Genomic DNA, 14829 nt, shown 5'->3' on the forward strand with positions numbered 1-14829 from the left:
CGCGATAAAGGCGCGAATTTGCAAGCGGATGAGTCCGCGCGAATTTGTTTTTCAAAGTGGCTCCTTTTCTTGTCGCGAACGTGCGCGCGTCACGTCGTTCGAGAAAACGGCCGCGATTCGAAAGTTGCGGCGTTCTTTAAATCACAATAGGAGAATTGTCTAGATGTCGTGAATTCAAATGGAAAGAGCGTTGCGCGGTAATATATGTATCTGAATTCAAATAGGATGTGGTTCTCTCTGCGCTCTTTATTGCCCGCGAGGTTTTCAACGTGAACGATATTTTTCGAGAGAATCAAATTGTCTTTTTAATTTTCAGATGTAACATTATGATAACGTGTTAATTTTTCTTTTTTTTTTTTTTTGGACTAGTATTTTTTATTGATATGTAAATAGTGTTTTCATTAGCGAGAAAACAATTGTAAATTCTCTCGTAAACTCATCGAGATAATAGTATAAAATCTGATTGGATAAAAGTTTGCGAGAAATAGATTTCACAATCTCTCTTAATTCTTCGATTGAATTATTTTTACATTTACTCTTCGAGTTATTTTTCTCACCTCTATCTATAATGTGAAGATTTATTTAGTCTATTTTTCTGAGGTATATATAGGTATAAAAATATCTCAAAATGTGTAACCACAAGCCTCACACTCGTAATTCCCAAGAGAAATAAGGAACGTTGTGTACCCAGTAAGTTGTAGGATATTACAAGACGAATATATACGCGTCGTATCCAGTCAAGTCAAGAGCCCATTTTTCATATTACTCTCCTGTTTTAATATATAGATCAGATGCATATGCAGTTCAAAGTCTTGACGAAAATGGATCACGGCAAGATGCGTTAACTTTTTCTCGCGTTGAGGCGCTCAGGGAAAATCCATGAGAACCATGAGACTCTTCGTCACTGACTGTTGCATAATATGTATCAATCACGCTTGTATGAACACGTTGCTTATGAAACTTACGTTTATGTAACGTAAGAAAAGTGACAAGGAGATAATAGGAATCAAAACCAATCAGTTGCGCAACGTTACGCTTTTCTACAAGCAAGTCGTAATACCGAAAATATTTTCTTTTTTTTTTCAGCTTGAGGAAAAAAAATACGTCTGTCGTTCTCGGTCATCTCGCGGATATAGACCTTCGCTTTACCGCGGATTGCGCGGTTTTATTATCCCGTGCACGTGTGGGAGATACGTGTAACCCCGAGAAAGTGTGCCTTTAACGAAGCGGAAATAACGCGATTACTTTCGTCGTTGTGAGTCGTTAAACTCGGAACGTCTTGGTCGTCATCGATCCGCGTAACTACGTCGTCGCCCATAGTCGCGACGTCGTCGTCGCGACATCAAAGGCGGTATTCACCGGCTTCGATCAAAGCACCAGGACGGATGAAAAAAAGCTCGTCGATCCGAGGACAAATCACTAATTTCTTATCCCGCCATCGTTAACCAATCTTACGAGTCCTTGAATTTTTCTTATCCTTTCTCATTCCTTGATTGTTCGTACGAAAGCTTTTTACTCCAAGAATTTCAATATGCTTCGCAATTTATTGTGATACATTGCTCGATTTTCTACGTTATTCTGCCGTTAAGTGTATCAGTAAAATTTATTGTACAATTTTATATTACTATATTAAAGCCACATTTTTTTCTCGCAGTTGCGCATTTTGCCTTCAAAGACAGTCTCTAGATTCTCGATATCGGATCGCTTAACCGTTCGTAAATTCGACACACGTGGGCGCGTGTTGCGGCGCAATATCGCACACGCCTCGCAGCTTCGAAAGCGCAAACTGCAATTTCGCTCGCGAACAAAATCGTTCCGAACGCGAGAATGCACCGTGGTGCAACACGCGGCGAAGGAGAAAAACGAGAAAAAAACGAGGAGAAAAAAGAAAGGAGGAATGAGTCCGCGGCGGGAGCGCGAGGGATGTTTCGCAAAGGATCTATAGTTCCATTTCGTCCGGCCGGCCGTACACTTACGGGATGAAAGATAAGGAATTGGTTTCGGCTTAACTGCGTTTTCCGCCTTAATCCATTAGCGCTCACGAAAAGGGCGCTCTCGTTCCGGCACGATCACGCGAGGTGAGCGATGCCGAGCCTGCGTCGGCATGAAACAACCAAGTCTCGCGCGGACGAGGACCCAAGTTTTTCGAGGAGTTTCGCGAGGAGAGAAAGAACCTCGCTTTTTGAAGAAACAATTTCCGAACTTTATACGTTCCGAAAGAATCGAGACTTTCGAGGAGTTTCGAGATATTCGCGGCATTTGCTTCTCTAAATGTCGCTTTTCGAGAATGAATCGAAACGATAATCAGCTTTCGTGCGAATAATGTAATTTTCTCTTATATTAAACATTAAAGTAGCACAATCACATTTTCCAGATATCATATATTTCTCTGTTTAAATAAATTTGGTGAATTTTCAGATAAATGGAGATAACTTATCATAATTATATTCTTGATGTAATTAACTCTTAATATTTTTGTCGCGATCTGTTAGTCAAGTATTTTCTTAATTTTCTAAATAAATCTTTATATAATCAAACTTGAATTTATCATATATTATTCTACGTAATGTGATATTATAACTTTTGCCAAGCATATAGCATAAGTAAGTAAATTCATAAGCTACTTCTAATATATGTATGTTTAGTGGGATGAAAAACGTTACATCTCATTACATCGAAAAATGTTCGATTATGCTGAAAAGTGTCTGTAAAAAGCTCGTAATTACTCGGGATTCCTCGCACGATTCCGTGATGCAACGCATATCGGATGATCGTCGGACAAGTAAAGGCTGCGAACAGGTTTCCATCAGCGTCGGGTGCGATTATCCGCACTTTCGTGTTGCGAGGTGATAACTCGTCGCCAGCCGTCACAATAAATCTCTCGCTTACGATGAAAACGGGCACTATCGTCCGCTATTAGCTAACGCCATTCTACGATATTACATCTGTGCTCTCGTATCGATAAAAATGTTAAAATTTTTACCCCGGATCTCCTACATGTATATTTATGTTTCGAGCTGAAAATTGTCAAATCTCTAAAAAAAAGAAAAAAAAGATGAAAAATCCAATTCTGGAATTTGCAATGTTCAAAAATTACAAACAGATCGATTAATTAGCCATTAAATTACAACATGATAAAAAATATTATCCGCGCTGAGAAAATTAAAAGGCGGAGAGAATATGAAGAAAAATATAGAAAGAGGAGAGAAGAGAAGGCGTAGCAGAGAGAGAGAGAGAGAGTATTTTAATTAGTCGTTTGCACGCGCGCGGCTCGATAATAATAATCGACATATTGCGTATGCGTCACATGGATGTTTATTAATGCTATCCTAATGAAGCGTCATTAGGGGCTAGGATAGGAGCGAGAAAGGGTCCGTCAGCGTAGTGGTATGTAGGCGGGAAGGGATGGCTGGGAATGAATGTGACATAGGTCCTCAACGCCGAATAACTTCCTGGGTGATTAACTGCTGAATCGCCAGGAACGTGAGCGAGGTTTCGAGTTAATTGCAACTCTCGTAGTTTCTCTTTCTCTCTCTCTTTCTACTTTATTGTCTCTTTCTATAGAAACGTTTAATTATTTGAACGGATGTAGAGTCGAGTTCGTACAATAAATCTATCAATGTTAAATTGATCCTAGAATTTTGAAAAAAGTGTAATTTTCTAATTTTTTTATACTTGTTTATTTTTTATAGTATAAATGATTTAATTCTTTTAACTCTAGAGCAATAGCATATTTACGTTGTGCAATTTTATCTTTTTTTAATATTCATTCGTAAAAATTCTCTCCACATGTACTGATTTTTTTATTTAATTTTTTTTTCTTTTTTTTTAGTTGGATTATAGTCGTAGGTATATTACTCTATATTTGACTTTATTATTTTCTGCTTTATTCTTGTTGCGTATAATCATATATATAATATATATTTTAAAGAGTACTTGGAATGTACAGTAAGTTTTATTTCATTCTAACTGTAGTTTGCCCTATTTCTCTCGCACTCCGACTTCGTGTCGCGCTCATAATTACGTAGACATTTTCGTTGCGTGCCATCGTTACGGAGATCGGTGAAGAAAAAAATACACTCGTTGTTAGCAGCGACCGTAACAACGGTACGAAATAGTAGTTGCGAAGAAATATGGGCTACTGCTGCGAGTATCCGCCAAAGATTCTCAGTATAATTAAATATATTCTTGGAAACAGTACATAAACCGATATTTTTGAACCGGTAAAATTAGCGTTTGTCATGTTCGCGTACGACAACTACATTGGTGGTAAATACCATACATATTCGTGTGTTATAATTACAAAAGCTGCAAAAGAGAGCATGTATCATATATTATTTATTACTAATCTATTATTAAATTTTATTATCTTATCAATTCATTATTTTTAATTTAATACGAGTTAAATTTAATTATTCGTTAAATTATTGTTACATATATAGGACAGCCTATTTTCGAAAAGCTTCATTCAATTTATCCATAATGGAAGTATAATCCCAATTTATGCGGAATATTAAAGAGGATTTTCGTTAATACATTAATAAATGAGACGTTTATTTGCATATGACTAACATTTGATATTATATGACAGTAATTAGCGGAATATATAGTTATTTTCGTATTTTTTGCAAAATATACGATATTTTCTCGAAACTTGATTATCTTAAATTTTTTGCTTATAATTTAATATTAGTTTTGTAAGAGTAAAAATATTATACTATGGAAATGTATCGGAAAAGTGTCCTCCGAATTCTCTCTCAATATCTACGGACTTTCCGATATCTTTTTTTATTTTCTTCAAAATCCTTTTATATTCATATATTATCTAAAAATATAGTTCGAAAAAATATAATTATATTATAAATTTTTCATTATTTGAAAATTACTGAAATATATACGTTGACAGATATTTCATTCATAGATAAACGATATGCGAACTAACAAGCTAATTAACAAGTTTTTCATTTTTAGCATAATGATTCAATTTTTTTCCTAATGTTGTCATTTTTCTCGTTGCAGGTAAGAGAAAGAGAAGTGCGAAATTTTGTGACAAGAGAAATTCGCGAATCTTCGTCCGCATATACCCGGAGCCCATGTAAGTGAATTCCAAAGATTCGTCTCAGCAGCCGGTCCGAGCAATCGTAAATCGTATCACAATAAAATGGCCGTGCTCCCTTTTGAGCACACTTCTGGCCAACGGCATCGCTGAACTATTGTGTTGCGCCAGCGAAATGAGCTCCCGTTGAGATTTACGGTCGCATCCTTTATGCCCCGCGAAACTGCACCGAAGATAACGCCGCGAGAAAGGGGAGAGAGAGAGAACTACTTTGCTCATGTTGCTTTCGTGACGAATGGCAATATCGTGGCTGAATTCTATGATCCGCGATTAAAGTTTCCGCACCGAGCTTTGCCGTGCTCGCGACAAATTTCATTTACTCCGTCGGAGCTTTCTTATCTCTTTAAGTCGCAATATTTCGGGAAACTCTATACTCCTTCGATTATACGACGGTATAAGCAAAGCGCAGGAGATTAAACTCATTTGGTCTAATCGTTTTACGGTAATCAAATTTAATCACATTGCTCTATATATGTTCAGTTTAATTTTAGATATGTAACGGTATGAATTAACTTCTTTTTTTAGAAATTTCTAAAAATACCAAACAGTAATTTGTCGTACAATAGAATGAATACCTATAGTATTTTGTTATTCTTAAATTTAGAGTGTATTTATGAAAATTGAAACGCGACATTATTAAAGTTCTACTCGTCGATGTCAATTTATTAATCCTATGATATAATAATACATAATTAAATATGACGCCTTGTAAATTGCTATAATTACCATGAACAATTAGCGGATATTGCGCCAATGGCATTATAACGCAATATGAAAACTACATACATGATCACGTATTGGCTTTCTAAAACTATTATGTATCCAGGTTGATTTTAATTATATGAGAATTATTTATTTTATTTACCAACACAAACAGAGTACGTAAAGCACTATAAACAATAAATTTTGAAATAAGTCAATCAATTATTTGCATTTTTGTGTTGCTCGTCGCAATAATTACTTATTGTTATTTACGTGTTAAAATATAATTACTTTGGGCACACATATATATACACATAGAATAATAATTATTTCTCAACCATACATAATGATGTGCATCATAAAATAATGATGCTGCATAAATTATGAAAATATCGAACGAAATTGTATATAAACGCAATTATCGAGCATAAAAAGTTCTTATATACATATATGTATTGTCTACTTATTTATATTGCTTGTCTTTTGCAATTACAAGCAAGAATAATTAGTATGAATTTACATATTATTTTTTTCCATCATATGGAATCATGACTTACACTTTGTTTTCCGAATGATCCAATTAAAACGCGACCGTCTCTAAGTCGGGTTCGATGCGACCGCGAGAAACGCAGACAAATCCCACGGGAATCTCGGAACTAATCGGTCGATTCGATCGGTCGTTGATGCTCTCGTTAGTCGGCGGTTTTTTTCTTGCCATTTGTGCCCGAATTAAGTGACTTGGACGATGCGATGGTCGGACCGCGAAGATACGGGCCAGCAACGAAGCGCGCGAATTTCTCTCGATTTGCTCGATTTATCTCGCGTTTCCCGTCGTTTCGTGTCAGCAGTCCCGTCCTTTTCCTTCGTCGCGCTCTCTCATTTCGCGGCCGAGATCTCCCCTCAATTGCACTCTGGCCAGCCTTCTCGACGCGCGCGTCCGGCAGGAAATAATTGATGATACGCTCCCGGATCGGCGTGATCTTGCATCGCGCAACACATTCGCGGAAAAACACGGCGGCGATTTATTATCGCCGGTTGTCGATAATCATCGATGCTGCATCCTGGTACGCTGCGCTCGATTTTTTACGGCCTATTGGCTCATCTTGCGAGAAATATTCGGCGTCTCTGTCGCGTTATTAAATAATAATTCATGTCTGCGTATCATCGATCCAAAAAATTGTTGTCGATAGAAGTACAAAGCGACTCCGTATTCATTGAAATATAAATTTATTTTATTCAAGGGTTTGACGTTTTTTTAAAGGCATTGCAAATTGCAAAATTCTATTTCGTAAACATTGCATAAGTAATTTCATGGAAAAACTCTGAAAAATTTTATACATTACTCTATGATTTATTTGATGAGATAGTTTGTGAAAGAGGAAATTTTAATTTATTTTGAGAGCTTTATAAATAACTGACGCGAAAAGGAAAAAGAAGTTTTAACTGAAATTATTATATTTATTTTTGTTTTAAATTGATAAAGTTAGATTAATATTTATCCAGCGGGGAATATTTATTTAGTTAACATCCATTATATACTTGATAATTTGTGCAATATCACTAATTACTTTTACTATAATTTTTGAATAAATTAACTTCCCTATTGAGACATATAAAATCGAGATTTTTATAGAATAGCTTGAATCTGAGATTCAATTAACTTTTATATTATGATTGCATGTGCGACAATTATTACGCGAACACGAAATGGATAACTTCCGATGGTTCGATAAAATTTCAGTCGAGTGCAATCGACTGTAATGTTCGGTCGTGCAGCCGGATGTACCTTCGTAGAGACGAGAGTTAAAGCCCGAATCACCGATGGATAGAGAGGACCAAGCAAGCGTCCAATGCCACTCGAGGATGTCCTTTAATAGGGGGCTTCTCGAAATGTCGTAAAATCTTTATCGCGAACTTTGCTCCTTCTTACGCCTCAGTCGTTTTCCTTTTTCTCTCTCTCCTCTCTCTTTTTGTCTGTGTTCCGCGTCGTTGTCGATTACCCGGTGAAGACAGCCCGTCGATATGAAGACGACGAAGAGAAAATGAATTCAGCTGCGCCAAGTCTATCGAGATCAACTTCATATTTAATCACACATCACTCGGTCGACCGCAACTTCTACCAAACTTTTAATATTCCGGATATTGGAATCTAGATAAGTTTAATTAAAGATTAGGTCCTGGAAACCTCTGTCAGCCGCTGACCGGTTAATTCTCGAAGAGATTGCTTTTTTATCACTGCGCGACACTCTACCGAGTTAAAGAAATTTTTTATCTCATTTTAATTATTCTCACTTTGCTCTATGTCGCAATAGTTGTTCAATGAATTTTATCGAGTGCAGTCTGCAGAAAATTTGTGGAACTTCAATTATCCATATAAGCATTTTAATAAAGTGGAATTGGTTCTTTATTACTTTTTTTATCACACGAAAGGATTTCTAATTTTCAGAATATAACATTATTGTCCAATGCATTTTTACAAGTGAGCTTTGCAGGAAACGTACATTATTTAACATTTATATGATCATTTGATAATTATCACTAATCATCAATCGGCATTGCTACTTATTTCTATATTGAATGGAGATTCGAGGTTTGATTTACATATATAAAATAAAATTTTAATAAGAACTTGAATTATTGGTGGAGAAGAAAATGTCGCAAAAAAAGATAGGGAAGAACCTCGAAAGAGGGAATTAAATCTAGTTCGACCGAATCTATTACGACTACTGTCTGAACGCAATTTTTGCGCGGTCCCTGAAAACCGTTCGCCAGACAACGTACCACGGCTTTCGTCAATGGATTACCGCGGAATTCCTTTGTGCAATCGCGGTCGTCTTCTTACAGCTCTCTCTCCTTCTTTTTTATCGCTGCTCCCTTCTCGACAGTCACTCGTTATATCCTTTCTTCATCCCCAAGGTTCTTCCTCGCGGAAGCAGACCTTATTTCCTCAACGTCCAACGTCGCGTATAATTTTGCACGCGTCGGCGAAGAATCGATACTTGCTGGAAGCCCTTCTTTATACCTTTTAATCCGGAGATTAGCATAGACCTGCATAAATGACGAAGTTATCGGGCTGTAGGGCTTATGCAAACAAACGAGCAACGAAAATGAGTATTGGCAAGAGCTTCGCGTTGCAGAAGATTGTTACACTCGTTCGAATTATCAAAGCTCTCTGGCAATTTATTAGTTAACGTTACAACGATGTAATTGTCGCGTAATGCAACGCGCTCGACGATATCGAGCTGTATATACGAATCCGATTAAGCGCACCGTTGCTAGTCGCGTAATCGCAGCGTAATTATTGCATGCGTCGAAATTGTCTCGCAAATGCGGATCGTTCCGCGCGATTCGCGCTCATGTATTCGTATATATATTTGCACACATTTCGCAGATATTAAATCTATTATTCGCAGCTTCTTTTTGTTTATTTCTCTTTTATTTTCTTTTTTCATCGTGCCGTCGAATTTTAATCTCCGGCTGACTTTTGGCCCGAATTATGTCTAACGGAATTCCGGGATTGAAACAGAGAGAGATGGACGTGTGCCATCTACGTGGACCGCTATTCGCTCAGAGAATCAATGAAAAATTCGTGTCCCTGAATGGTCACAATCGGACAATGCCCGATCATGTCGCTTCATCGTTGAGAACCGGAGGATTTTTATTCCTTCGGATCCCGACGCGGTCAGTCAGGATGATGCCGTTCTCTCTTCCGTCCTCGATGAAAAAGCGAAAGAAAGAACGGCCGAACTCTCGCGCGCGCGCGCTTTTCAACCGGGTTTATGAAATCCGAGAGATCCAATTTGGCGGGGAATTCGCTCTAAACGGCTACGGGGCACTCGCTTGACACTCGAGCCCCGAGCCGCGTGTCCACGCGCTCTGCTGGAATGTGCCTCGACGGTGCACGACGGGAAATTAATTTGAATCCACGTACGCGTAAAGCGCGCCGGCTTTGACGCGCACGCATCCTTTCCTCTCTCTAGTGCGTTTAGTCTACTGGAAATCTTGTGGAAAATAGCGGGAGGTTGTGCATAACGAGATATTTATCAAGTCGCAGATGATTTATTCCGCAGATTAATTATGCAATGATGAAGTGAATCTATACCGCCTCCCCGATACGGGATAGATTCGAATATGTATGAATGCGAATGTATTTAAATGTAATTAAACACTAGTAATTAATATTTAATTAAATCTTAAATATTAAATAGATGTAAATAGATAAAAAAATCGAACGTGTAATTAGACATTTACATATATAGCATTAATATATTATCGCACTATATATATTTAATAAAAAGTATATTATATATTGTATTATCTTACAAATTCAAATAAAAAATATTACATTATAACAAAAAGGGAAATACTTGAAACGTTCTCGAAATAAATATTTTATAAATTGCTGTGAACCAGAGAGAATTGTGTGTAATTAAGTAAAGTTTGTGTCGCTTTTGTAATATATTCTTTTATATCGTTGATTGGCAAAAAAGCTTTAGGATATATGCTTTCTTTACAATCTGTGGTTTGAATAAATGTGATTTTGCATGCGTGCAAATAAGCGAACAATAATTAAATATAAACAATTTACCGCAATATTTTATATATAACGTCCGATCAGGTTTGCAAAAAATATGTATTGTTATACGAGCATGTGTTTGGTGACAATGATTTATCGTTAGAGATTTGGTGCAAATTACATTCTCTGTAAATCTGAAACCCAGCCTTTCGCGGTTAAACGCATTCTATTCTGTAACCAAATAATAAACCGAAAAATACTCGGTGTACGTATACAAACTGTGTTATTTCGCATAAAAAAAAAGAATAGTCTACCGCGTTAGTTTTTTTTTACACGCTCCACGAATCACTTCAATAACTAGTGGTTTACTCGTTCGAAATACCGACCATTTAAACTCTAAATGTACGACGTCATGAACGATCTGGATGATGGGGATCGAATTGTTTGCGAATATCAAATTTTCAGAATACAAATTTTGTATTCGCATACATGAATGCATTCATGCTAATTTTTTTAATTTTTTCAAAAAACTTGATAAGACTTTTATTATTAATTTATATAAATTATTTGTTTCTCTTTCCTTTACCTTCAAATTCTTAAATTTAATTTGAAATGCATTTGATGTAATGTCATACTCCGCAGAGAGTTTACTAAATATTTGATATTGATTTTATAATTCATATCTTCGTCTAACTTGGAGCAAAGAAATTCCTACAGCCGGTAGGAAATTTTCATAAACTTCTCGAAAAGTCCCGAGCAACGCTGCGTGTCTGTGCTTTACGCCTAATGCCTAAAACAGTTTTGCACTCCTGGGAGACCGCACCGAGCGCGACGACTTACGAGTCGCACGTAATCCCGCGGAAAACCCTCGACGGATAAATGACTGCGTAGCATTCATTCGGGAGCGTCGTAAAAATGTAAACCGACGTTATTTATGCGACACACGTGGCACGTGTTGTGTGGAGCCAGGCAGCAGCGCCGGCGCCCACGTTGACCTCGTTTTAACGGGAGACTACTTCCGCTTGCCGGCGCATCTTTTCTCCCGGTGTGTGGCGTTTTTTAAATTTTGCGGATGAAAACGGGAAGACAAAGAGATCGACAATTCTTCCCGTTTTTGTCCCTTTATCTTGTCAGACATAAACGCACGAAAAAAATTAAATTACGATATGTGACCCGACTTGTAAAGAGAATCCTAAAGCGAGATATGGGATAAACTTCACAGCAATGTAAAAATTATTGTCAGAAAATATGTTTAGGCGAACAAAAAATCAGGATATAAAAAATCTTCGACTTTGCAAGTCCCTTTCGGCATTACGTGCGTAAGAAATTTCAATAATTTGGAATATCGAAGGAAATGAAATTTTATGACCAAATCGCGCCAACATCCTTCGCCAACATCTTCCGCATACATATATTTATCGCGAAATAAAAGGCGAATAGATGTATGTAGGTTGTAAATAATCGTAACAGTCGCGCACGAGATAACATTATTTCCGTGGATTTGTCGTATAGAAAACGGATAACGCGGATAATATCACTTCGCGATAATACGCGCAGATATTCGCGCTATACACATGATATGACGCACTTTCCATTACGTCGATGTTTCATCGTAAAATCAGTATATCCCGCACATTTGCGCTCTCGATGCGGATACGTTGAATTTCATTACGCGGCGCAATTTGGCATTATGTGTTTGCCGCGGCGAGTGAGATGGGTTTATGGGAGCCCACACGTTGCACACGGAGAAAAGACATATTCCGGTTTTCGGGACGATCCATCGCGCCGCATCCGTCACCGGATTTTTGCGTCGCGTCATAAAACCGGAACGACCACGGACTTACGATTTGTATCTCGGGGTGACGCAAGTTTTTCCCGAATTTTTGCCGGGTGAACAACAAATTCGAGATGATAGTACTTTTGACGAAATTGAACGCCGAAGAGGATGATCCCCCCGGTCAATTGTGCGTAGAGTTGATGAGGAAGAACGATACCTCGAATGCGCTTTTTCTGATACACGCACGTTTGCCGCGAGACATTTTGTTAAAAAATAGACTCGAAATGGAAAAAAAATTGCAGAGGGAATTGATCAAAAGTAAACCATGAAATCCGTTCGTGTGCAATTGTTTAGGTAATTTCAATCCAATTCGAAATTTTAATCTAGAACATTTATTTCGTATACACACATTATTATATAACATTAATAGATTTTCATAAATTTATTGAATCAAACATTAAAATTAGATTTTAAAAAATCACTTATTGTAATTTTATTTCTTTAGCCGGTTTTAGTTGAGTCTTTTTATAAAAAAAAATGTTACCCTAATCAATCTAACATAATTATATTAAAAATGAAAAATTGTACTTTCACACATCTATCAAACTTTCGCTTGAACAAAGCTTGGTGTAAAAGATTTGTTAAATAAAATAGAAAACAAAATTATAACAAAATCGAAACACTTGATTTTAATTTTCTTACGTGGAAAGAAATTTTGTAATAATTACTTTTCAAGAAACTTAGAATTTCAAACTTAATTTAATACAGATTTTGGAAGAAAAATGATAAATTTATTTCGCAGCAACTTTATATATACGTCGAAAGCGCTAATAGAAATCTTTGAAATTTTCAGCGAAATCTCTATATACTAAACTCAACGTCCTAACTGCAGGCTTTCGAAAAAGTTCTGTGCCAAGGGGAAGACCAGTCGGAAAAGTGGCTCCTAAACCGGGTATACGACGGAATCCCGCAAGCACTCGCGCAGACAGGCAAACATCGGTGAATCGTACGCGAGTCTAGCTCTTTCCTCTTTACTTCGCTGTTGGCTTTTCGGTGGCTCCCTTCCGATTCGGTCCATTTTGTTGACACTCGGCGGAACTCTAAACAGCTTCCGACGGAAGTTTCCCCGCAGTCTCCGCTGGACCGAGCAGGGTGGATCCCGAAACACCCTTTTGGTGGATATTTAAGCCGTCGCGCGGAAAGAACGCGAAAGAATCGTGTGCGCGCTCACCCTCCCTATAACTCCCGGGATTTCCCCTTAATCTTGCTCGGCCATGCATTTGGAATTACCCACGGTCGGCGTGTGTACGTACGCGATAAATCTATCGCCCTGGACAAATCTTCCGCTCCCGTAATTCCGCAGGGCGCGAAATACACGCAACGGGACGTCGCGCCGCTGCGAACCGGAAGAAGGGGCACTAATGCAGACATTGCAATGTGTCTCGACACTTGACGGCATACATAGATAAACTTTATGAATTTCTAAATTTAACGCGAATCCCGCGACTCTCTCTTTCTCTTAAGACAAGAGTCTTGCACCGTAGAAACTGGTGTATATATATATATATATTCATTTTATATGATAAGAATATAAATGTAAAAGAGAGTCTTTAAAGTCTTTGAAGGAAAAACTATTAATGATATATTTATTGGTTCTCATAGACACACCTATTTTGTTAATTAAGTCTTTATTATTTTAATAATTATTAAAATATTTTTACACATAAATATTTGGTATTTTTTTTACGTAACAATGAAAAGTGGTGGTTTATTCAAATGGATGGAATAAAAAATAATAATTGATTTAATGTAAAGCTGGATAAATATCTATATATGTCGCAATTTTCAACAAACTGTCGAAAATAAAAGATAAAAATGATTTTTGTCGCGAGATATCAGTGAAATATGCGAGCTGACTAAGGATTAACGAGCGTTTTATTATGAGGGAATGTATCTAGATCAACCATATTGTTTTATCAATCGCATATATTGTCGTGTAAATTTGATTTTTTTCGACACGCGAAATATTCTTTTGTTTTAAACACACATGTTATATTTATATATATATATACATGTCATTTATTTTACCGTTAATTATAATTATTTATTTCATTATTAAAACTCAACTTTTATACGCTAACTAATAATTATTAAATAAAATTCTATCTTGAAATATATTAAATCTAAAAATTAAATTAATTCTACCAAGATATAGTAATGCAAGATAGAAAATTTTTCGCTTTGTATTATTCTGTTGATTTGATATGAAATGCTGCATCATCGCTTGATTCAGCTGTTCGTAAAGCTTCTTTCAAGATTTAATTAAAAAACGCTCTAAAGAACATTCATCACGTGTAAGATTATATTAAGCAGCTCGTTCGTGTATATTCGCATTTGTCCGCTTTTTATAGCATTCACGCGTGCGATAAATCTGTCAACTCGCGAGAAAGTTTAGGTCGTAACTTAGAAGCAACTTTGTGGTCCACAAAGGTAGAATCGCCGGGACGGGACGATGTGGACGAAAGTTCAGAGCCCTCATGCAAATTTCGTCTTCTTTGGCTAATAAAATACATCCTTATCTCTGTAAGTTTAAAGCGCATATATCTTTATATTTGCCATTCGACAGTTTACGAAATTAATTTTCTAATGTTTATTTTGTGTGCGGGCGATGTCGCCGGAATTCGTTATAAGTTACATATATTAGGCGGAATGTTAAAC

At 36.9% G+C, this 14829-nt stretch overlaps 1 protein-coding gene and 1 long non-coding RNA gene across 7 annotated transcripts in view; both read left to right on the forward strand.

Annotated features, from left to right (window-relative positions):
- Window positions 1–14829, forward strand: part of Fas3 (fasciclin 3) — a 287025-nt gene that overhangs the window by 91967 nt on the left and 180229 nt on the right. The gene's annotated exons all lie outside the window — the stretch shown is intronic.
- Window positions 1–14829, forward strand: part of LOC114931122 (uncharacterized) — a 33400-nt gene that overhangs the window by 7929 nt on the left and 10642 nt on the right. The window contains exon 2 of the long non-coding RNA XR_003819606.1: window positions 5020–5095. This is a non-coding gene — a long non-coding RNA (uncharacterized LOC114931122). The remainder of the gene's footprint in view (window positions 1–5019; window positions 5096–14829) is intronic.

This window comes from Nylanderia fulva, unplaced genomic scaffold (genome assembly GCF_048542155.1).
Source record: "Nylanderia fulva isolate GAGA-0341 unplaced genomic scaffold, ASM4854215v1 Scaffold1, whole genome shotgun sequence".
Lineage (NCBI taxonomy): Eukaryota > Metazoa > Arthropoda > Insecta > Hymenoptera > Formicidae > Nylanderia > Nylanderia fulva.